The sequence below is a fragment of the Rutidosis leptorrhynchoides genome, chromosome 8, assembly GCF_046630445.1.
Source record: "Rutidosis leptorrhynchoides isolate AG116_Rl617_1_P2 chromosome 8, CSIRO_AGI_Rlap_v1, whole genome shotgun sequence".
NCBI lineage: Eukaryota > Viridiplantae > Streptophyta > Magnoliopsida > Asterales > Asteraceae > Rutidosis > Rutidosis leptorrhynchoides.
This window is the reverse complement of record NC_092340.1, coordinates 225170748-225197447: the sequence shown is the minus strand read 5'-3', so window position 1 is coordinate 225197447 and position 26700 is coordinate 225170748.

Sequence of the window (26700 nt, the reverse complement as noted above, 5' to 3'; positions counted from 1 at the left end):
GACCTTATGATCATCTTTCACTAACATCGAGTGATCAATCACCATGTCCCGGTCTTGATGAATTTACCTTAAACTGAATTTATGATGATTCTCGGGCAAGATCACGAGTAATTCACAAGGGTTAAGGTAAACTCCCCAAAATCAACCTCCTAAAATGAGAGGCCATGCTCCCTATTTATAGGTTTGGAATCTTTGTGGTGCAGTGTCTGCGCATATTGCCTTAAACCGCAACAAATATGCGGGATATCTTCGCTGTCTTTGATTTGTGCGGGCCTCCGCAATGCAATATTGTGATCTGCGCGGTTTTTGTTAATTCACGCATCTTTGATTGCACTTGCCTTTGTATTTCCATTTGCACTTAAAATATACATCTACATGTCTATGTATATGATCAAGTCTCCCCAGTTTATTGTGTTACATTTTTTCAAAAAATGTAACATAATAAACTCTAAAAAATGTAGTTAAAAAATGATTTTTAAACGGTCCGCAAAATAGGTTTGCTGTGCGTGTTAACTTAGACGTCTGATGGACTAGACGCGTCTCATCAGTTTGCTACTAACGGCTCTTTTTCTAAGCGTTGATATTTCCACACGACATTGTAGCCGTTGTTATGCCATCATTACTTATTAATCCGTTAATATATTCAGAAACTTCCTTTACGTCCTTTCAATCAAAAACTTCATCGCTATATAAAATCATTCTTACAGAATTCTCAAATACTTTATGCAGTTCGTACTCTCAATCTTTATTATAAACGATTTCAATTTTATTTCAATTTATCATGGCTTCTCCTTCTACGTCTTCATCCGCTGCTACAACAAATGCAAGCACGTTTTCATCATACATAACAGATGAAAAAATTGAACAACTCAAGAGAAACTATCCTCTTCTGGAGTTATTTTCTCCTATTGCACCATCATCTGGAGATAGGATGGATAACCCCCCAGAAGGTATGATTGAAGTATATAAAATCGCAATGTTCTAGGGTAATCTCAGATTCCCTTTGACTGATTTCTTTCTAGGCGTGTGCGACTACTATAAGATTGCCATCGCCCAGCTTCTACCATACACTGTTGCAAAAATTACGATATTCGAAATGTTTTGTAGGGCGCTTAATAAACAGCCCCTTATTGATGTGTTTCGCCATTTTACCACTATTTTCCCTCATGATGCTGGGTGGTTTTCCTTTAAATCCCACATGGATTTAATTACAACTCCAAAAGCGTCGATTGAGAATTGGCGCAGATCCTTTTTCTTTATTAACGCGTCAGCAATTCGTGATTTCAAGAATATGCTCACTTGGTCTTCTGAATTGCTCGAAAATACAAACGAACACTCAAAGCTTGATGATATTGGCAATGAGCTGCTGAATGAGGTTAAGAAAGTGTACTTAGTTGTACGTCCTTATGGCGTTTTCCCGCTGTATCTTGGGAAAGTGTCGCATTATTGGCCGTGGAGCAACTATGATGGTCTTTTATTGAACGCGAATAATGAAGGTACGCAATAATACATATATATTTTCTTTTAAATGTTTTTCTTTCCGCTCTATTTTTTTAATAACTATTATCTTTCAGAAATTGCTCTCTCTGAAGTTATGAAGCTTGAAGATTTGAGCGGTATTAGAGCTATTCGCCGCCCTAAAGAAGGCGCAAGTTCAGCTACGGATGTTGAAGAGCCGCTTATTAATACCTTCGTTATTCCTGAAGGAGTAGATAAGGGTAAGCACAAAAGCACCGCAAGTGATTCTGTTGTCCCAAAAACTAAACGCAAGCGCCTCCGCACCCCTGCTATAGTTGAGGAAGAATCTGAAAAGAGTAAGTATTACAATGTTTACGCAGTAACTATGTTATTTCAGTTCTTCATTTTTTCATTTTACCGCTTATTTATTTATCATTTTCAGCTATCATTGTAGACTTGACCGAAGACACTGAAGAGGGAGATGAGCAGTTTATCATCAACTAGGAGATACCTTCAGACATTTTTAATGACCACAACTTTGAAAATCTACTTGACTCTCCCTTCAACCTAATTAAGTCAATGCATGTTGACAAGTTTTCTGAACATCTTAGCATCAGTGGAGCTGCAACCGCTGATCAAATAAAGAAGCTACGTACAGCGGTGCCGGATGATATTCGCACTAAGTATCAAAAAATCAGTGATATAGCGGCGGAGAATATGTATATTCAAAATTGTTTTAATGCAGTTTGCTATTTAGTAGATGGGGTTGAGCGCCATCGCGCTTTGATACAAGTGATTGAGGATGAAAAACTTGCAACTGAAATGCAGGGAGCTAATGTTCGCAGAATTGAACAGGACAACTTTCAATTACCGGATGATCTTAAGGCTGCGCAAGCTGCGCTAAAAGAGTCCCATGATTAACTTGCAAGAATGTATGTTGCTGCTTCGGAGCCAAATGAAAGGGCTCAACATGAAAAAGATCAGTTCTGGAAGCTTGTTAGCTATTTACCTAAACAAAGCTACAAATTAATGGATTCTGCGTCTGTAACTGAAAAATTCCACAAATATCTCCAGCTGCAAGAATCCTTACACGCTGCGAGCTTCTAGATCTCCTTAGTAAGGTTACCAACTTTTTGGGCCATTGCCTAAAGCTGTTACAGACTTAATTTGTCCACTCGAAGATGCAGTTGAGATTTATAAATAAATATGGCTGAAGTTGCAAAGATTGACATCCCTTCACTAATAGAGATCAGCCGCAAAAATGATGTTACTACGGAAGACATAATGAAATTTGACTTGTAGTTCCTCAGCATAATTTTTTTGTATATTTTATCTTTTTGCAATTATTTTTGGGACATGTTATAGTGTTTTGACGCAATATTTTAGCGTATATTAATGAAAATTTTCCATTTCTCAGTTGCAACCATTTATATTTATATAGCGCTTTGTTTCTTTTTCATATTCATAATTTCTTGATTTGTACTTTGCAATTTCGATATCCATTATTGTGCATATAACAAATACTTACTGTTGTGAAACAATATTTTTCTGTATAATTATATACATTATGAATCTTCTATGTCCGCCTAGCGTTTATAATATGTCAAGTGTTTATTATGAAGCATCTAAGTTGAGCTGACTCAAAAACTTAGGAAAATAATATGCAAAAGTTTTGTCATTTCGCCAACAATTATAATATTCTGTGGTTCCTCGATGAGGGTATTTGAACCGCGTTAGGTATTCACTGCATTTTTATACGCTAATTGGTTTTCACTTGTGCAAAAATAAGTATACGTCTGTATGTAGTAAATTTTATCATTTACTTATTAAAACTTTGATTACAACATATATAATGCATAATGCGTAACAACATTGTGTTTTAAAGCTTTTAATACAAGCATTCCTTCATGAGGTATTAGTTTTCCACAACATTCACAACTTTACATGTATTTAAATATGCTTCATATGTTGCGCCCTATTACACTTATATTTAAACAGATGATCTTTCCCACTTAAATGCAGTTCTTTGAACTTGCGCAATCTTCGCAATGTTCATATTCTTCTACCGCGATGTTCAATGGTGATCTTTGACTAAATAGCTCATGCGTTTTGATTCTGTTTGCACATGTGACCATGTTAACAGATTCTTCAGTTTTAACCAAAATCGGTACATCAATTAGAACATGTGCGGGATCCGTCTGAAAATATCCGTGCAATTTTTCCGCAATGAGGTGTAATTTGCGCATAAGCTTTTCAGTAAGTGAACTGTTGTTTCTTTCTTCAACAAGCATTTTTCCAATAAAATGATTGGCTTTTGCTTCATTTCTTGCACTGCCATTGACTTTGTCTTTTCACTGTTAGTAAAACTGATGCCGATTTGCTTTAGAAAAATGCGATTTACCACAACCATGTGACCTTCTATACCAACATTTTCCTATGCTGTGATCGACGCACACATTGGTTCTGATTCCGCAGAATTCATCATTGCAATCCCTTTACAAGTTGCGAATTTTGCCATTCCATGTATCGTCGAAGAGATGACACCAAGTTTGCACAGCGCAGAGCGTCCTAAGAGCACATTGAAGCGATAAGTAGACCGAATTACATACAAGTTTAGCCAAACTTTTCTTGTTAGCTTCACGTCTATCTTTTCAACAAGCTCAATGTTCAGCTCTAAGTGGCCCAATGGCCACGTAGACTCTCCAGAAAAACCACATAATGAAACTGCATTTGGTTTTAATCTTGCCTTGATGTCCTCTAGTAGTCTGCGGAAACATTGCTCACACATCACATCCACACTGCTTCCCTTATCCACATGCACTTCCATGATTAAAATTCCTGTATCTGAAATCTTACAGGATATAACAATAGGCTCTTCTGACAATTCGCAGTCTGGTATTGGCAGAAATTTTATTGGCGATAACTGCCATTTTTCCAATGTTTCTTTGGCCTTTCTTTTGTGCGCATTTTTACTTGCGTGCACCATGTTAATTACTTGGATTTCCTGCAAGTTCTTCTTTTTGCCCACGATTTTTGCACCCAAATTTTTTACGCCAGGAGCTTTTCCCTCTTGTTGTATAGTTTCGCCGACGTTTGGCGTTTTTGGTGTGTTTGACAAATTAGGCGCAATCTTTGCATTTGTCGTGCTTGTTGCCTTATCAAGTAACATGCAATCAAGCTTTACTTACATTGTTGCTTCAGCAATCAATTCAACCAAGTCGCGACATCTGTTCGTGTCATGACCATAATCATCATGGAAAACACAGAACTTTGATTTGTCTTGCCTGTTGTTTTCAGACAGCGGTGGCGGATCAGGGAAACTCCTAGCAATACGCTCTTGCATAAAAATTTCTTCTGCCATTTTGACAATGTTTGGATGATGCTGAACGAATCATTGTTCCATTTCCTGGATGAATTGCGATCGCAATTGTTGTAACCGTGATTGCCATTATCACCGTTATTTTGCTGTCGATCATTGCACGCATATCCTCCATTGTTATTTTTCTCTAATATCCTAAACCGCGATTATTGTCGCGATAACCGTCATGATTACCATCGCGGTAGGAGTCATAATCATCTCGCCAACTCTTCTCTTTTCTACAGTTACAATTCTGCGTGATAGTTATATCTTCTCCGCAGCGAATGTAATCATAAGTTTCTTGCAAAACCTTCGCAAAAGCTGGCGGGACATCCCTTCGCAATCTTCGAACTAGAATAGGATGTTTTTGTGGATTGATAGCACGAACAAAGCCTAAAATTGTTTGGTCTTCATGCAAGTTGGGTATCTTTTGACACTCATAAGTGTAGCGTGTGAGTAAACCGCCAAGTGTTTCCTTAATTCCCTGCTTAATATCATGGCACTCAATGTGTGTTTTCATTTGCGACAAGAGATTTTGGAATTGCAAAAGAAACTTTTCTCGAAGATCAATGAAGCCGACGATACTTCGTACATTCAAATTATGAAACCATTCCCGTGCAAGTTCTTGTAAGACCATAGGAAATACATGACAAGCGACTGGCTCATCTCAATTATATGTACTCACCACGCCCTCAAACCGCTGAAGAAAATCTATCAGTCAATCCCGAGTATACGCCCAAAGTTGCGAGTACAATCGGTGTCATTTTGATCGGATAATCTGAGATATGCGGTACAAACTTATCTGTTACTGAAGTAATTTCCATCGCTTTCTTAGTGCGTGTTTCTTTACTATCATCTTCTGAATAACATCATGCTATTCAAACTTGTGTTGCATTTCTTTTGGCGCAATTTTTCGAAACATATCTGTGAGAAATAATTGCGCATTTTCTTTGTCTGCAGCTTGTGAAGTTTCACCCTCTTCAATGTAGCGAGGGATGGGTGTTTCAGGCCTTTTATGCTTAATTTTTGCAACTTCCATAATGTCGGGGTCACTTTCTGAATTATCAGATTGTTGTCGTTGAAAGTTCAAATTTTTTCGCTTTCTTCAAAATTAATACAGGATATCCGAACGCATTGCATTTACGAGCTTTATCATTTGAATCTTCGCTGTGATTTATCACTGATTATTACGCATGTGACAAGGTATCATTTAGCGGTCATTCATAATTCTGCGGTATGTGAAGATCACGGCCTTTTTCTTGAAGTAACTGTCTTGCCTGTAGGGGCATTATTACTCGCTTTGAAATTTTTATTGTTGCTTCTTTTTCTACGTTTTTATTAGCAATATTTGCAGTGCCTACGGATGCCGGATTTTTATCCGCATTTCCTTGTGAGCTAATTAAAGCAGATTTTGATCGAATTTCCTCCGCGATGTGTTCTTCGTGGCTATCAGCAATTTTTCGAGGATTACATTGTGTCGCAATTATCTTTTTAGTTGTAGCGTTTAGCTGTGTCTCTTCATTAGGAACACTATTTTCGGATGATTTAGCAAGAAATTCTTTCGTTTGCTTGCTTAACTCAGTATTTGCTTAAAAATCAAACGTTGTCGCATTTCTGAAATCATATGCGTCTATTGTGCATGTTGCTTTTCTTCTTATTATGCGTTGATCGAACGTAAATCTGCTCAAATATCAAAGTTAATGTTGAGTGCATGAGGGAGTGTTTATGAACTTTTATAGCTTTGATTTCCGGTCTGGTTTACCGTGAATAAACCTTATTGTAACGACCCGACTTTTTCGACTTGCTTTTGTTCTTTGTGCTTTCACGAAACTGCGTATTTGTGCGTACTGAGCGAGTTTATGCTCTGAGATCTTATTTCATGATAATTACTTTGGTTAAACATCTTACAACGTGCTATTAAGTGTCTAATCACTTAACTTGATCCCCGAATGCTTTTACGACCGTTGGTGTCACTTGGCGTTTGAAACGAGCTATGTACTTGGTACACGTTTAACTTTGGTCATAATTGAAATATTATGACTACGTAATACTAATTGTTATTTTCTATTGACAATTCATTTGCTTATTGGTTGCTTAATTACGCTTAATAATTTACTAATGCACACTAGTTAGTCTTGTTGGACTTTCTACCTTATTGGACTTTAGCCCACCCTACTCTAGCTAATGGACCATTTAAATAGCCCAATTTTAATAAGTTAATGACCCACTAATATGAAAGATAAATACGCATTTATAAGAGCCAACATACTAGCATTTTTGTTCACCATAATCACAAATATTGCATGGGATCCTAACAACTAGCACCACCTTTAGACCACCACTAACCAAAAAGCAAAAAGGTGTCCCCCTTGTCCACCCATGTACCCACGGTTTTGGAAGACCACCACCACCACCACACTATAAATACAATCCTTCATCATCCATTTTACACTTGATCTCATTCACATTTTACACACACTTACTCTCTAATTTTCTCTCTAGTCTTTCTCACTCTAAAAATTGTAAGTTTTAAATTTTCTTCTTCTTCTCTTCTTCTTATACACGACATCATCATCATCATCATAAGATCAAGCTTTTTAGCTTCTTGATCTTATTACATCTTGTAGATTCAAACTTTGATTTAAATCCTTCAAGAACATGGAAGATTCAAGCTTTCTAGCTTTGAATCTTCATTTACTTTGTTGGATCTAAGTTTCTAGCTTATGATCTCTTTATTTTGTTAAAAAGATCAAAACTTGTGTTTATGATCTTCATGTAACTTGTAGATCTAGCTTTTTTGCTTTAAGGATCTTCAAGAACATCAAAGATCCAAGCTTTCTAGCTTAGGGTTTCATTATTTTGTTTAGATCTTAGGTTTTTAGCTTTTAGTCTCATTACTTTTACTAGATCTTAGCTTTCTAGCTTATGGTCTCATTAATCTTGTAAAGATCCAAGCTTTCTAGCTTAGGGTTTTCTTAGTACTTGAGATCTAAGTTATTATTGTCGATCTCATTACTTGGAACCTTTTTGTGATGATAAAGATCAAGTCTTCATCATCTCATATGATGAAGATGCATAAACTTGTGTCAAAAGGACAAAGGTTGACGCTTTATTGTGTTTATGCAATAAAGAGGCAACCTTGGTGTTCAAAACTTGTAGAATGTTAGCTTTTACTCTTAGTTGTGTGTTGATGGTTGAAACTTGGTCAAAGTGATGCTAAAACATTAAAGAGTTATACACTTGAAACTTACACGCATCAAGGATGAGAACCGTGATGAGCATCAAACACCAAGAAACCCACCGGAGCACTTGTTTGCTATTTTTCAGGGTCTGATCAGACTCCTAGGACTTCTGAAAAATTGATTTTCAGATAGTTCGTTTCGAGTAGATGACTTTTTGTTTAGGACTTGCCCAAATCCGATATACGGTTTAGGATTTATAGCCTTCCGAAAGTCACTATGCCGCTGTAACGACGTGCTGAAAATTCTGATCTACTCGCGCGTGAACCGACTCCATGGTCAAACGGCATCGAGTTAGGATCTGAAAATTGGACAGCGGTTAGAGGACTCACATACGGAGCATTGGCCACTGACCACACGTCTTTTCGGTTTGTATAGAGGTCATAGCAGCTGTCCGAAGTCAGCCTTTTGTTTCGATCTCTATTCTTGTTGAAAACTTACTCTAGCTTTTACGAATGATGATGATGATGATACTTAAGACTTAATTTATTCACTTTTAAACTTTTGGGGACAATATACAGACCTAGTGACCTTTGACATAGGCTGACGACCTTTCGGACCGACTTACTACCTGCATACTTTTCAAATCGACTTTTACCGCACATTCACTGTGAGTTATAGCTTCCCTTTTTTACTTTACTATTTTTTTGGGACTGATAATGCATGCGCTTTTTATGTTTTACATACTATACATTAGTACTTAAACTTTATATATGTGTGGGTGATATAACGGCACAAAGATTCCCTTTAGCACGGTAACGTTTAATCATTGGTTTTTGAACCGGTGAACGCGAATATTAGATATGGATCCATAGGGTTTGACATCCCCACTCGGGCTATTCGCGCTAGAATTTAACGGGTGTTTGATACTTCAAGAACATACGCACTCGCCAAGTGTACTTTTAGGGGGTATTATTATTACGTTAAGTTAGTTACCGGGTGCCCACGGATAAGCATATACTTTATCATACTGATTTGAAATACTGATTTAAACAGCTGGCTGAAGCACTGAAATCTCGTGGTCTATATTACATTACTGATTACAAACAAACTATAGCTCACCAACATCCGTGTTGACTTTTTAAGCATGTATTTCCCAGGTGCTTAGACGTTGTTGCTTCCGCTGTTAGACTTGTTGTTATAGTCTTAGTGTTATAGACTTTTTGTTACACACTCATTGTGTTAGACTTCCGCTGCATTACTTAGAGATGTCTCAATCATGGAATTTTTATTTTGCATTCGCAACTTATGTTATTTTGAATAATGGCTTTGTAACGACCTTTGTGTCACGTTATCTTTTGTAAAACGTTATCTTTTGTAAAATGTTATCTTTTCATGAATGAAAAACTTGTTTTAAAACAACATGTAGTATTATACCGTGTAATGGACCTGTTGTTGATTCGTACATGATGGTTTTGTACGGGGCATCACATTTGGTATCAGAGCATTGGTTGTAGGGAATTAGGTTGCATTAGTGAGTCTAGACCGGGTCGAGTAGGATTCACTAATAGGACTAATCTACAACTTGCTCATTTACTTGTTACTGCTTACTACTGCTGCATGCTACTGCTTACTTATACTGCCATATGATCTTGCTGCATGCTATTGCTTACTCTTATTGCTATGTGAACTTGTTGTATGCTATTGCTTATCCTCGCTACTGCATGCTACTATCTTCTTTCGATTGCATGTTACTTCTGTTTAAGTACTGCTATTATTGCCATGCTGTGTACTACTATAGACGATCTAGGCTACTGTAGTTGTTATGCCTGATTACGCTCTTGCTACATGTTTGCTATTCGCTGTACCGACTTGGAGAACTTATCCTTCCCGGTTCAGATGTTTTTCTGAACTACTTTCCCACTCGTCTAACCCTAAGAACTAGTAATGTAATCCACCTGCTACTACTGATCCACCGTTCTAGAGATCGAAACATTACTTTACACAATCTAGAAAGAGTACCCCTCGGATTACACTCCTGTTAAAGTTAATCCTCGGAGGAGGAGATATGTGAGGACTTATCGGAGTAACCGCACCCCGAGCTCACCCTAATTAGCCACGTACGACGTATGAACATTAGAAGGTTGTTCAATTTCCACAAGCTGACTCGTATCCCGTACACTTTCATGACCGTCACTTATCTCTTTCATTCTTCACCACTACTCGACAATCTAACGACACTTCTGGACTTAGGTCCCCAACACTCTTAGGCATTGGAGAAGTCAGGAAGGACATCTCTTTTCACAAGGTCAGAGTGTCATCTACCGATGCTCAGCCATACCCGAAGACTTGGGAGTCACCTCAAGACATATCGTATTACTACTTGCTACACGTACAACTCGACACGAGACCCAGATTGAATTTCTAGAAAGGAACCCAACGACATTACCTGAACCCGAACATTTTGAAGAAATTTTGGGACATTTAGGCATTGATGCATGACCTACGGAACCTACACACCCACACCGAGAAACCGTGAGATTAATTATGTAGATTTTGTTTTGAGATAGCATAGATAAAACACCGTCAGATGAAATTGAGTAGAACTGGAAGTGATCACGTTACATTGACCATATGGAGTGATATTGGAATGAACGTACGATTTATTACAATATAATGACGCCAGGCCAGCGTGATTATATTGAAGTGAATCATGCGAAAGTCCCAATGTTACTATATAAGGAATACGAAGTGATTCAAAGAAAATTTTGGTAGGAACCACTTGAGTTTACGCATTATGGTCTGTTAGAGGTAGGGAAAAAATAACCACTTAGCCTAGATACTGTACAAGAAGGGCCTTGATTAATAACACGAAAATTTGATAGATATATAGACACCCCAGACACTTAAGAAAAAAGTTCTCAGATAGGAAAAACTTTGGATTTACTTACGGTAGAGCAATCGTTATCTCAGCTATGGAGACTCGCATGACTCCTGGTTTTAGTTAGGGAATGTTTCGTCACAATGTTTTATTGTCTCGAAGTTGTTTAACACCAGAGCGATAGGAACCTTATATCTAAGAACCTTAGTGTGATGACAAATAAGCCATTAACAACCATGAGATTTAAGTATTCTATGTGACGACCCGGAAATTTCCGACCAAATTTAAACTTAATCTTTATATGTTTCTGACACGATAAGCAAAGTCTGTAATGTTGGGTCTCAAAAATTTTGAACTATTTTCATATATGCAATTACCCTTCGACCGTTTCCGATGATTCACGAACAATTAATTGTAAATAAATGTGTGTGTGTACATATATATATATATATATATATATATATATATATATATATATATATATATATATATATATATAATAACTGGAAATATTAATATACATTTAATCGTTAGAAATAAAAATGTAAAATGAAATACGATATAATTAAATTGTTTTGAAAATGAATTTATATGTATATTTAATGTATATTAAATATAAATATTAAATGATTGTAATACACGTTTGATGTTTCAATTAATATTAAGCAAGTTAAATTCAAACTTATGTAATTTTAAAATAAACGGTGATCTGAAAATGAGTTCTATAAATTTTAGGCTTACTAAAAATGTATTTAGGATCTAGTTATTAAATTTTAGCACTTTTTATATTTTACCCAGAATTGGGAGGGATAATTGATGTAAATTTTATTTATTAAATTAATGATTGAATTTTATACCATAATGACCAAAATAAATAAATATAGTTAATTTAAAAATATGGGATTTTTCTGAACGCTTTTATCCGCCACTTATTAACAACGAAGTATGAATTTATCAATAGTAGACGACGGCTAAGAAATGATACGTTTATAATTCTTTGATTGTTAATATATTATTTATTATTATTATTAATTATTATTAAATCATTACTTTAGTTGTTATACCCGTGAATGTGAATTAGTAAATGGGTACACTGTTTTACTTTTTGCTTTTTGACTCTTTAAACATCTCATATACAACTTACATATTCATACATCTATACATGAACACATATGCAAGTGTAGTGCATATCACTACCCATCATCAAACAACGAACATAAACCATCACCATTCTCATTATATTCTTCTTCTTGTTTCATTCATGGATAACCTCATCACCACTACAACACCACAACACAAAGTGAAAATATTCTCTATTTCTCTTTGGGTTGCAATCACCACTCGCCACCCCACAGTCTCACCTGTGTACTATGGTGCAACTGCTACTGCATACTTGCTTCAAACCATCACCACTGCAATTATCACCACCGTGGCACCATCTCGTCCATATGATCACCATCGTGACCCAAAACAAACCCATTCGCTATTATTTATTTTTCTGTTAAGCCTTTGACCAGACCCCAAATGCAACCCAATTTGATAACTTGAGCTGCTTTTAAATTCTCGGATTCAGTCCTATTATGATCAAACAAAAATCATGAATGATGAAGATTATTGCTACTATTGTACGTTCACTTCTATTTCTGTATCTATTCCTATTTACAACGAATATGAGGATGATTATAATGAAGATGGCAATGATTTAATTGATGATGTTTGCACGTCTCATTTTCTTTTTATATTGGCCGACATTTATCAAATAAACAAACCCCACTTGTGTATCTATTTTCTATTACTTTTAACAAATGAAAGATAAAGCCACTTCAATCACCTAACCCCACCTAATACCCCAGCTGTGATTTACCTGTTCGCAATTACAAAATTTATTCACAAATCTGTTGCGGAGTTGAACCCGATCGAGCAAGACAAACGCCAACCCAAACTTGTGTTACACCTTGGGCTTTAATTTGTTTCTTGGGCCATATAAATTAAATCTTTATAGAATGGGCCAAATGAAATCTATTAGGGTTAGTTGATTCATGCTACTCGTTCTTTCTATTTTATTTATTGTTTGAAACAGCAGCCTTTGTTGCTGTAGTGTTTCCGTTTCATCTTGAGTCAAAAGCAAAACACCACTGATATCGGCTAAAAAGTCACGTTTTCACCCCGGTATTATGGCCCAAAAATAAGAAAGATTCGAAATTTATCAGAAAAATACCCACTTCATCGGTTAGAATTAAAGAACAAGTAATTACGAAGGTGGTGCAAAAAGAATCAAGAGAATCGGAGCTAAAACGAAGATTCTAGAGCGAAAACGGTGAAAGACAAGAAATCAAGTTACGATCCAGGAAATCAAGGCTGACCAGCACACCATACGGCTTGCCATACGGCCTGTCATATGGCCTGCCATACGGCCTGCCTCTATAGATACGGCTTACCAGATACGTGCCACCAAGTGCCTTCACCATACAGCCAGCCAGCCATACGGACTGCCAAATACGCCCCACCATACGGCCTGCCATACGGCCTGCCAGGTGTATTTTGGCATTTTCCTAGTCTATTTAATGGGTCTTTGTCATTCATTCCAACACACACTTCAATTCACTTCTTTCTCTCTCTTGTACAATATTAGTCATACTCTCAAGGCCTTCGACTCCGTGTGAGAAACCTAGTACCCGGAGAAGAATGCTGAAGATTGTATTAGGAGCGGTCTGGAGTCTTGAAGTTGTCACTTTTGTATTCGAAACTCGTTTAATCTACTGGTACCTCTATCCTTTATCTTATATAATGTTTTATTATATTGTTGCCATGATTAACGAGTAGTTATCTTTAGTGTATGCTATGATGTAAGCAGTTATAATTCTGAAATAATATTATGGTTTGTGTATGCTGTCGAAATGCTTTCCGATTATGTTTTTAACTCAATCACTTTTCCAACTAATAGAACGTAGTTATAGGCTCTGTTATTGGGAAGTCGCGAACCCCAATTCAGAGTACACTATCTGTGCCACCCCTTGGTAAGAGAATTCTATCGGATACAACGAAAGATCGACTGAGGCACACCGGTTGTAGTAAGTCTATCAAGCTTTGGATTCCGACTGAGGACTCTTTCGTAGTGAAACATCTGACTAGACCCCTAGTACATTGTCGGTCCTAGACCATGCTAGTGTAGTCACCAAGCATATAAACTTTGTACGTGCACACTGAAGCACAACGGTTGTTGTAAGCTGTACCTCTGCTAAGTAAGGCCATGGAACACGGTTAGTGTTGACCAGTACACTGCACCATAATGCAATCTCAAGCATTGCACCCCGCTTGAGGGATGCTTAGTTAATTAAGGAACTATTTGTTTAGACACATAAAGGATTGGACCGTTAGGATAACCGAACGTTTTCATGGAAGTCATCTTGACTCGGCCATGGTGTTCTTTATGGTTGAACTCTTTTTAAGGGCCTAACTATCTTTTACCAATCATTAACGAAAGCATTGAAACACATCACGTCTCTCGGATATGGTAAACCATGTATTCTATTATGCTTAAGAAAGTTTAGACCATTTTGGAATGTTAATACGTCACCCAACCGAGTCGCTCAATTGGATGAGCCGTCTGAACGTGTATGCTTGTAGTCAGACTGCACGGGCGTCAGGGGTAAATGACGTTGCTGTTTATTCAGAATCTTCAAGCCTAATGCAATACCCAGTGACATGTCTTATGACAGGGGCGTTTAGGACCAGTGTACTGAATACAAGGCCTCTGCCTATTCATGAGCCAGCATTCCATAATCTCGGCAGAATAACTGATGAATTCATAGTATGCGCTTACTTTAACCTTATCTGAATTACAAATTTTATCACATTTACTTTATCTATCTTATAAACTAGAAAATCCCAAATAAACATTCACTACTCCCTAACTATCTTAGGCTAAAATATAGGTTCGATGTTACTGATATCTCAAAAATACGACTCTAGGTCATACTTCCCTTACTTATAAGGAGTAGTAAGATTTAGGCCCAGCTAAATATAAATTTAAAACTGTACCCTCTCCCACGAGTGGCTGATCCTGGCGAGCCGCGACCTAACGACTCCGCGCAATAAAAACCATCCGTTTCGGCCATATCAAGAGAGAAACTATAGTTTTTAGCGCTGCTGCCGGGGAACTGGTATCAGGCAATACTGCTCTCTATCAAACTTATTCACAAGCATTTAATTGTGTCTAAGAAAGACAATTATACACGGACTTGGTTATTGGATTTTTCGAACAGTCGCCAATTATATTGGGACCAAAAGGATCCTGCCTCTCCGTAGTTGGCCTGGCCACTTGGTTTGTTGAATAGTTTGTGTGAAGCTCTGTTACCGAAATACCAGGGAATTAGTAGCCAGAACCAAAAACATATTCCACCATAGGATAGTTAGTGAATTAGCTAGAGAACTTTAGATTACTTTAGACTACCTTAGATTAGATTACCTTAGATTACCTTAGATTAACATTAGATTATCTTAGATCAACTTAGTTTAGTTTAGCTTATTATAATTTAGCTTATCTGTGGAAAATATAAAAACAAAAAGGCATACCTAGTGTATGACCCAAACCTGATCTAGACCAGGGCCGTTGTTATTCGTACCTGATCCAGACGCAATAATCTCTAAAGCACGCAAGGAAGCGAGAATCAGAAACCAAATGGCGTTACGCGTTACTTTAGCAGAAAATACCAAACCCTAGATTGAAGGTCGAGGAGGACCAATCAGATTTCCAGAGATTCAAGGACATTCGTTCGAGTTAAAACATCACATCATCCAGCTCATTCAGAATAGCTTTCAGTTTCACAGATTACCGAATGACGATCCTAATTCTCACCTTGATAAATTCATATCTCTTTCGAACTCCTACAAACAGCCAGGGATAGGACAAGATATAGTCCGGCTATACTTGTTCCCCTATTCTCTCACTCATCATGCACAAACTTGGTTTGAAGGATTGGAAAAAGATTCCATCGCGTCATGGAGGGAGATGGCTACTAAATTCCTAACCAAATATTTCCCTCCTTCTAAACAAACTAAACTGAAGAATGACATCATTAACTTCAAACAAAGTTATGATGAATCTCTTTACACCGCATGGGACCGTTTTAAAACCCTGCTGAAGAAATGCCCTAATCACCAGCTAGAACGGTCAATCCAAATCTGCACCTTCTACAATGGTCTTACGGTAAATCATAGGACGACGATAGATGCAGCAGCTCAAGGAAATCTGATGAACCAAATCGCAGACGAAGCATGGGAATTGCTCGAGAACATGACGATGCATCATCATGACTGGAACAGTGGTGAAACAACTTCATCATCTGCCCCACTCTCTGCACTTAACAATCAAACGGAGGCCATCAAATCCCTCACGGATAAGATGGAATCTCTTGCCAAACAACTCGAAGAATTGAAGACGCAACCGCAGCAGGTTAACCAAGCTCAGGCTTGTGTTAATTGTACCAACTCGCAACCTACTGAAGATTATGAAGTTGAGTACAAAAACCCTGACGGTTCAATCTGTTACGTCCATTACCCAGCTCGTCCACCAAATCCCGGATTCAATCAACCACCTAGGGTTAATCAATTTCAGCGAAGCAATCAACCTTTTCGCTATCGCTATGTACCTTATCCATCCCAGCAATCTCAATTGACTTACAATCAACCACTTCCACTCACTGGTCCCCCAGTTGAGGAGAATTCCCTACCACCCAGATTACAAAAGCAGCTAACCCCACTCTCAAAACTGATGATCAGTTAACTCAGTTCATCCAAGGACAACAACAGCTAAATCAGAGAACTGCAACCAGACAAGATCTGACGGAGATACTAATGAGAAATCAATTGGCTCTGCTCAAAAGTTTGGAAACGCAGCTTGGACAGTTATCACAACGCCTTGAAAACCGACCGCAGGGAAGATTGCCAAGTAATACTATCCAAAATCCCCACATAGAAGAAGCAAAGAAAATGGATTCCGTAATTTCAGAGGAAGAACCACGGAGAAGGTCAAGTAGGCTCAAGCACAAATCGACATATACTCAGAAGCTGACCCCTGAAACTCCAGTTCGCGTACCTTATCCTGGGAGGCTACAAGAAGAACCATCCAAGCTTGATTCCTTCAAACTTGACGGAAGATTTTTGGACACCATGTACAAAGTTCCCAACCAGAAGAGATACATCCGAAGGCTTCTTTCTACAAAGGAGAGGATACCAGACTCTAACAAAATTCCACTGAATGAAGAATGCTCTGCATTACTCAGAAACTCTCTACCACCAAAGCTAGGAGATACGGGCCGATTCATTTTCCCGTGTTCAATCTACCAATCTGGAACCATTCATGCGCTAGCAGATTTAGGAGCAAGTATCAACCTAATCCCCTACTCTCTCTACAAGAGATTAGAGTTAGGAGACTTGTCACCAACCAAAATTACAATCCAACTTGCCGATCATACAATTCGATATCCTGAGGGCATAGTTGAGAACGTCTTGGTGAAAGTCGACAAATTCTTGTACCCTACGGATTTCGTAGTGATGGATATCAAGGAAGACCTACACACCCCAGTAGTGTTAGGAAGACCTTTCATGAATACGGCTAGGACTGTCATTGATGTGTACAATCAAACCATGATCTTACGATCACATGGGGAGAGCGTTACCTTCAAAATTGACCGACCAACTGATCTTTCTGGACAGGCAGAGATATTTGCTATTTCCACTAGACGGATCACTTTCGATGATGAGTCTTCACCACCAGCCGATGATGTCGAGATGGGTGTCGAATCACAGTCTGTAGACGACCCAGAAATGGAAGAAGAGGATCCCAGCGAAGAAATAGCGGAAGAGGGGGAATCTGAGGAGGAAGAGGAAATGGAAGACGTAAAAGAAACTGCGACAGTACCCGTTCCAAGCACTGAGCGTCATGAAGAAATAATGAGGCTTGAGACAGAAGATCACAGTTTAATCATTCGCTTCAAGAAGAAGACCGACAAGGCTGAGGTTAAGGATATAGAAATTGATCCTGTAAGTATCAAAGTGGAGAATCAGAATACTGAAGAAACCCGTTCATCAGAACCAGATACCGATGATGACGAGGAAGAGCATCATGAAGACATTCTGACTAACTCACACTCTCCAACTGAAGCAGATCAAGGGGAGCCGGACTCTTCTTCAGATCGAATTCCAGTTATATCCACACATGCAGACATGATCACCTTCATCAATGACACCGATGAATTTGAAGACATTCTCGAAGCCATCAGAAAGTCAACCATTGACTTTTCGCTATGCTTAACAGAACAAATTATGGCTATCAGAGAAGAGCACCACCTCTATCTCCGAAGAGAAGACAATGATGTTGAAATCCTAGAAGAACGCATTCAAGACTTTATCAATTCTCTTCATGATCATATCTTTCACGAAGAAAGGCAACGAGAGTATAACTCAGTAGTTTGCACTATTCTCAAAACAAGATTCTGTCGAGATTAGAAGATCATTTACTCTAGGGTTTATAACGCCTTAGCCAGATCTGCACTTCCGTTCTCACGAAACCAACGAGCACTACTGACTCTTATCCGGAAGTACATGGATCTTTCCACTGGCCGCCCTACTTATCACTCTGATTTGCAAATGATCAAGGATATTCATAGTCTTTTCGCTCTTTTGGATAGAGATAATTTCGAAAGCACACCAGACAGACTAGTGATTTACGTAACAATTGATCACCACGCTGATCTGATTATTAAAGAGTTACAAGACGCTGTTATGAAGGAAGCAAGGCGAAATAATCCGTTCTCTCATCTTGAACCAGATCGAGTCAACATTGCCACCTATGTTACGAAGCAGCTATCACGTATCTTCCACGAGTCCACGGATCCTAGTTTCACATTTAAAACTGGATGTCAGGAGATATACTCAAAGACGGTGAAATTAATACTCGGATCAGGATTGCTGTTCACTTCTTTCCAGCTTCGTCTCTTAACTAATCTGTGCAAAGCTACAGACTCCTACTATGGAGATCACCATTCCGAAGACTTCGAAATTCTAAAGATACAGTTTCTAACATTGTTTGAAGACCTCTGAAATGAGCATCCCATCAGAGAAATCATCAACACTAGCACTGCTTCTATGATTGACATTCATGGGTCAACCAGCAGAGCTGTGGATCATATTCTCATCGGACTTCAAGACTTATCAAGAGCCGAAACTATACACTACTTATCCTTCAGAAGATCTTCAAGAGAAGTACTTGATCTGTTACCACTGTTAGTCCGACACTTTCTCAGGACTTATCCACCAAGACTTACATTCCCTTGAGAAGACCAAGATCACAACCATCAGTGAGGAATGTTCGCTTTTTGAAGCATCACTACGGTCGAGCCAACGACCTTAAACAAAAGCGCTTCTCGGGAGGCAACCCGTGCAATAAAGTATAGTAGAAGAATAAAGGATGACAAATGAGCCGATAAAGAAGCAAGGAAGCCAGCCGCATCTGCTAAGGGTATTTCTTTCTTTTCGCTACTAGCTCAAGATTCAAAATATGCCACATCCTAGCTTATCACTAAGTGTGGGATAACACCAAAATCAAAACACTAGACAAATGCTCCCAAATCTTCAACTAAAACACCTAAGTATGGGATACACTAGGAACATTGAGGACAATGTTCGTCTAAGTGTGGGATGTTGGTATCTTTTTATGCTGTATTATAATAAACCATTACGAAGATTCCAAGTCCTTAAGCCAAATTTCAAAATTTTTGCAAAAGAAACCCTTTTCAAAAGAGTATTTTTGAAAACCTAAAACGTTTGTCAATAAAAATAAGGCTTAAGTAAGGTGGAATTCTTGTTAGATTGAAATCTCTAATAGAGCATTGCATGACTAAGGCATTATCGACCTAAATTGATTATGGTGAGGCACCCCAAATAAGACCAGCATTCATCTTTAATGCTTCACTATTTTCCGTTGAGAGTGCCGATGTCTGTGCTCAGAATCAGAACTTGCTTTAGATCTACATCTCCAAGCAGCAGAACGTGGTTCGGTTGTAATTAAAATAGCTACCCATTTGTCAAACATAAACCTTCCACACTTCCACTACTTCTACTCCACCACCACATCCATATCACCTTTACTATTTCTCGAAAAACCCAGAAAATGAGATTCCTTCCGAAAACCCGATGTTATAAACCTCTCAAGTATCATGGCAAAGGTCTTGAAAAAGTTTACTGGCAAAAAGTTTCTCGGGATGAAGTCTCCAAAAAAAAAAATAAAAAAAAATGTTGAAGTTCTGAAAAAAGGAGCAGAATTAAATAAGAGAAATGCCGAAGAGAACTCGACCGAAAATGATTATCAAATGAAGAAAAAGTTTAAGAGTGCTTCTCGAAATACTTCAGCACTCCTATCTATCCGAATAAAAGTCTGTATAAAGACTACATTACCCGTTATCTCACTCTTCAAAAACAACTTCACTACCACTCCAAAATTCCTTTCCCATCATTGACAAATGACCTATAAAGCTGAGTTTACTACCGTTCTCGCATTAGCAGTAATGATTTGAGTCTTTATCAAGCCTATGACGATGGGTGCAGCATGACTGGCTATGAGCGTACTTCATTTCTTAGATCTATAGGGAACCCTAAACACCTGAGTGATTTGAGTAACCCGTGAAAGCTATCCTATGTCATGTAACCTCCTCGCATGCTTGCAGAGATAATTTCAATCCTAACATAGATGACTCACCTTATCTTTTTGTTCTTATAATAAAAGCAAACCTCTTAGGCTATTAGAAAAGAAACACCGAAAAGATTCTTAAGAATGAGAGTTTTCTTGAGGACAAGCAAAGTCTAAGTGTGGGATATTTGATATCGGCTAAAAAGTCACGTTTTCACCCCGGTATTAAGGCCCAAAAACAAGAAAGCTTCAAACTTTATCGGCAAAATACCCACTTCGTCTGTTAGAATTGAAGAACAAGTAATTACGAAGGTGGTGCAAAAAGAATCAAGAGAATCAGAGCTAAAACGAAGATTCTAGAGCGAAAACGGTGAAAGACAAGAAATCAAGTTACGATCCAGGAAATCAAGGCTGACCAGCACACCATATGGCCTGCCATACAGCCTGCCTCTATGGATACAGCTTGCTAGATACGTGCCACCAAGTGCCTTCACCATACGGCCTGCCAGCCATACGGCCTGCCAAATACGCCCCAATATACGGCTTGCCATACTTCCTGCCAGGCGTATTTTGGCATTTTCCTAGTCTATTTAATGGGTCTTTGTCATTCATTCCAACACACACTTCAATTCACTTCTTTCTCTCTCTTGTACAAAATTAGTCATACTCTCAAGGCCTTCGACTCCGTGCGGGAAACCTAGTACCCGGAGAAGAACGCTGAAGATTGTATTAGGAGCGGTCTGGAGTCTTGAAGTTGTCACTTTTGTATTCAAAACTCATTTAATCTACTGTTACCTCTATCCTTTATCTTATATAATGTTTTATTATATTGTTGCCATGATTAGCGAGTAGTTATCTTTAGTGTATGCTATGATGTAAGCAGTTATAATGCCGAAATAATATTATGGTTTGTGTATGCTGTCGAAATGCTTTCTGATTATGCTTTAAACTCAATCGCTTTTCCAACTAATAGAACGTAGTTATAGGCTCTGTTATTGGGAAGTCGCGAACCCCGATTCAGAGTACACTATCTGTGTTACCCCTTGGTAAGAGAAGTCTATCGGATACAACGTAAGATCGACTGAGGCACACCGATTGTAGTAAGTCTATCAAGCTTTGGATTCCGACTGAGGACTCTTTCATAGTGAAACATCTGACTAGACCCCTAGTACATTGTCGGTCCTAAACCATGCTAGTGTAGTCACCAAGCATATAAACTTCGTACGTGCACGCTGAAGCACAGCGGTTGTTGTAAGATGTACCTCTGCTAAGTAAGGCCATGGAACACGGTTAGTGTTGACCAGTACACTGCACCATAACGCGATCTCAAGCATTGCACCCCGCTTGAGGGATGCTTAGTTAATTAAGGAACTATTTGTTTAGACACATAAAGGATTGGACCGTTAGGATAACCGAACGTTTTCATGGAAGTCATCTTGACTTGGCCATGGTGTTCTTTATGGTTGAACTCTTTTTAAGGGCCTAACTATCTTTTACCAATCATTAACAAAAGCATTGAAACACATCACGTCTCTCGGATATGGTAAACCATGTATTCTATTATTCTTAAGAAATTTTAGACCATTTTGGAATGTTAATACGTCACCCAACCGAGTCGCTCAATTGGATGAGCCGTCTGAACGTGTATGCCTGTAGTCAGACTGCACGGGCGTCGGGGGTAAGGGACGTTGCTGTCTATTCAGAATCTTCAAGCCTAATGCAGTACCCAGTGACATGTCTTATGACAGGGGCGTTTAGGACCAGTGTAATGAATTCAAGGCCTCTACCTATTCATGAGCCAGCATTCCATAATCTCGGCAGAATAACTGATGAAGTCATAGTATGCGCTTACTTTAACCTTATCTGAATTACAAATTTTATCGCATTTACTTTATCTATCTAATAAACTAGAAAATCCCAAATAAACATTCACTACTCCCTAACTATCTTAGGCTAAAATATAGGTTCGATATTACCGATATCTCAAAAATACGACTCTAGGTCATACTTCCCTTACTTATAAGGAGTAGTAAGATTTAGGCCCCACTAAATATAAATTTAAAACTGTACCCTCTCCCACGAGTGGCTGTTCCTTTATCCCGTTAACTCAAATAAAGGAGATGATGATTATGATGTGTTGATATTGATAATGATGATACAGGATCCGTTGGTGAACTGAAGGACTTAAGGGTTTCTAATTGTTGATCTTAACGTACGGATAGATTCTAAGTTTTTGTAATCAACTATTAAGTTTATTATCTTATCAAATAACTATTAAGTTATATAAAACTATATTTACTACCTATAACATAACTATATTAATATCCTTATAATAAATATTAATAAAAATAATTTAGTAAATTATTAATGAAACACATAATTAAAATAACAATTAAACCACTAATAATATATAAATTTTGTTCAATTACCATTATATGTGTTAATATATATAAATGATATAGGTTCGTGAATCCGAGGCCAACCCTATACTTATTCAATGTCGTCATATGTATTTTTACTACAAAATACAGTATGGTGAGTTTCATTTGCTCCCTTTTTAAATGCTTTTGCAATATATATTTTTGGGACGGAGAATAATGCGCTGCTTTTATAAATGCTTTACGAAATAGACACAAGTGATCAAAACTACATTCTATGGTTGGATTATCGAACCGAATATGCCCCTTTTTAGCCTGGTAGCCTAAGAATTGGTGTTTATTATAATTGCCATCAATTGACACGAATCCTAAAGATAGATCTATGGGCACTAACAAGCCCCAGTCAGAGAATTTGAACTGCTTTAGTACTTCGATTTATCATGTCCGATGTGAGTCCCGGAATGATGGGGATATTCTATATGCATCTTGTTAAGGTCGGTTACCAGGTGTTCACCATATGAATGAATTTTAATTCGCGAGTTACGCGTGACAATATATGAAATCTTGTGGTCTATTAAAATGATGGAAATGAATGTTTATGATAAACTAATGAACTCACCAACCTTTTGGTTGACACTTGAAAGCATGTTTATTCTCAGGTATGAAAGAAATCTTCCACTGTGCATTTGCTTATTTTAGAGATATTACTTGGAGTCATTCATGGCATATTTCAAAAGACGTTGCATTCGAGTCATTGAGTTCAACAAGATTATTATTAAGTCAATTATAGTTGTATATATTATGAAATGTATGCATGCCGTCAACTTTCGATGTAATGAAAGTTTGTCTTTTAAAAACGAATGTAATGTTTGTAAAATGTATCATATAGAGGTCAAGTACCTCGCAATGCAACCAAATGTAATGTATTCGTCCAGATGGTTTAGGACGGGTCATTAGAGGTGGTATCCTAGCGGTGGTCTTAGCAAACCAGGTCTGCATTAGTGTGTCTAACTGATAAGTCGTTAGGATGCATTAGTGAGTCTGGACTTCGACCGTGTCTGCATGTCAAAAGTTTTGCTTATCATTTTTGTCGGAAATTACCTGTTTAATATTCTTAGTCTAGACAAATCTTACTGCATTGATTGCATGAATAATGTATAGACAAAATTCGTATCTTAGTGTATCTGCTAATTCATATCTTAGCGTATCTGTTATTAGTACTTTGCCTCACAGATTTCGTAGATTCCTCCGTAACTTATGGAATATTAGTATTATATATGCATATGTAAATTATGTATTGCAGGGTACTAATCTACATCCTATAATCTATTTCTTATCAAAAATCCTTCATCTGATCGTACGAGATGAATCCCTCAACTAGTTCGAGTACCTTAGATTCCGATAGCTATTCCGATAGTTATTCCGACAGCTATTCCAATATGGATATTTACCTAACCTCCGAAAGCAGTGTAAATGAAATGGATCAACCAAACTAGTCATCTTCAATTCATCTGATGGGTTCGTAGATGACTTAACCGATGGAGACGCGAAGAAGGTGATCCTTTCCATCCACCACATTCCCCTCTTGGCGAAGACGCTGAAGCACTTACCGGCGAACCTGTTTGTAATACCATTTTCTCTCTTATTTCTGGAGTATCTCGTCATGATTATATACTATCTCAGATTCTAGATCTTATTTATCTGCTCTTCCAAATCGACAATCATCCCGGTGTAATAGAAGAAGTCAACGAACTTCGCGCTCGAGTATTGGCTTTGGAAAAAATATGGTGCAAAACGTACCAGCTTCAGCAACATCAACGGCACCAAATGTAGTGAGCCGAACTTTTCCATGACTATATATTAATTGAAAACTATATTTGCATGATTAAATGTTTCCAACATGTTAAGCAATCAAACTTGTTAAGACTTGATTATTTGAAATGAGTTTCATGTAGACAATTAACCACCCAAGTTGATCGGCGATTAACGAATGTTAAAACTTGTAAAAATGACATGACGATATATATATGGATATACATATAGTTAACATGAGATTATGATAAGTAAGTATCTCCATAAGTATATTAACAATGAGTTATATACATAAAAATGAGACTACTAAGTTAAGAAACTCGAAATGATATATATAACGATTATCGTTATTACAACGTCTTACTAAATACATATGTATCATATTAAGATATTGTTACACTATATTTAATATGATAAAATTATAATTATATATATCATTAAGTATGTTAACAATGAACTACATATGTAAAACAAGACTACTAACTTAAGAATTTTGAAACGAGGCATATATGTAACGATTATCGTTGTAACGACATTTTAATGTATATATATGATATTAAGATATATTCATACATCATAATATCTTGATAATGTAATAATTTAACATCTCATTAGATATAATAAACAATGGGTTAACAACATTAAATGAGATCGTTAACTTAAAGGTTTCAAAACAACACTTACATGTAACGACTAACGATGACTTAACGACTCAGTTAAAATGTATATACATGTAGTGTATTTAGATGTATTAGTACACTTTTGAAAGACTTCAAAACACATATCAAAGTACTTCTACTTAACAAAAATGCTTACAATTGCATTCTCATTCATTTTCATCAACAATTCTACTCGTATGCAACCGTATTCGTACTCGTACAATAACCAGCTCCTAGACGTATATACTATTGGTATATACACATAATAATTCAGCTTTTAGCAGCCCTAGATAGTTAACAAACATGTGGAACCAACAATCAGACAACTAGCATGACTTATGAGCAAGGAAACAAAAACAAGAACTCCTTTTAACCCCACTCACCTTCACTACTCACCACCTACTCCATTTCACTTCCAATTTTCTTCCTAATTCTCTCTCAAAACACACACACTCTTCCATGAACGTCTAAGTTACTATTTTTCCAGCAAAAATCATCAAATAAAAGCTTTGGTTATTACCTATAATCATCATAAAAATAATTACTCAAGAACACATCAAGAACATTTCCAAGTTTACAAGTTTACTTCCAAGTTTCCTAATCCATGTCAAGCAATCATCTAAGATCAAGAAACCTTTGTTATTTACAGTAGGTTATCTTTCTAAATCAAGGTAATATTAATATTCAAGCTTTGATTCAATTTCTATAACTATAACCATCTTAATTCGAGTAATAATCTTACTTGAACTTGTTTTTGTGTCATGATTCTATTTCAAGAACTTCCAAGCCATCAAAGATCCTTTGAAGCTCAAGTTATTTTTTCATCATTTATAGTAGGTTTACCTACTAAACTTGAGGTAGTAATGATGTTCATAACATCATTCGATTCATATATATAAAACTACCTTATTCGAAGGTTTAAACTTGTAATCACTAGAACATAGTTTAGTTAATTCTAAACTTGTTCGCAAACAAAAGTTAATCCTTCTATTGGAACTATATCCAAAAATTATGGTTAAACTCAAAGTGGAAGTATGTTTTCCAAAATGGTCATCTAGACGTCGTTCTTTCGACTGAAATGACTACCTTTATAAAAACGACTTGTAACCTGTATTTTCGACTATAAACTTATACTTTTTCTGTTTATATTCATAAACTTAAGTTCAATATAAAACCATAGCAACTTGAATCACTCAAAACGAATTTAAAACGAAGAAGTTATGGGTAAAACAAGATTGAATATTTTTGCTTGTTGTAACTACGTGAAAATTGGTAACAAATCTATAT